The sequence below is a fragment of the Impatiens glandulifera genome, chromosome 1, assembly GCF_907164915.1.
Source record: "Impatiens glandulifera chromosome 1, dImpGla2.1, whole genome shotgun sequence".
NCBI classification, from domain to species: Eukaryota; Viridiplantae; Streptophyta; class Magnoliopsida; order Ericales; family Balsaminaceae; genus Impatiens; species Impatiens glandulifera.
In genome coordinates this window covers 47265798-47266116 of record NC_061862.1, presented here as the reverse complement: position 1 = coordinate 47266116, position 319 = coordinate 47265798, and the positions used below count along the sequence as shown (strand labels likewise).

At 34.2% G+C, this 319-nt stretch overlaps 1 non-coding gene across 1 annotated transcript; it reads right to left on the bottom strand.

The window, feature by feature from the left end:
* Nucleotides 1-247: 247 nt before the first annotated feature.
* TRNAD-GUC lies at nucleotides 248-319 on the bottom strand. Its single transcript has one exon. It is a non-coding gene; the product is annotated as a tRNA-Asp (tRNA).

Below are 319 nucleotides of genomic sequence, written 5' to 3'. Positions count from 1 at the left end.
TCATTATAAACACTAGCTACACCACCAACATGTGTATTAAATATTTCAATCGCTTTTCTCCAATTTCTTATTCTTGATTAGTAAATGTTTTTTTCTCTAACTTGACATGCTCTATGAGAGTTTGTAAAGAGATAACACAAAAAGCAAAAAGTAACATCTTTTAATATGCTATAAACATCTTGAAAACTCCTACACACTTTACCATGAATTAACTAGATTTATGTGTTTATTATATATGAAAAAATAACGCCGTTGCCGGGGATCGAACCCGGGTCACCCGCGTGACAGGCGGGAATACTTACCACTATACTACAACGAC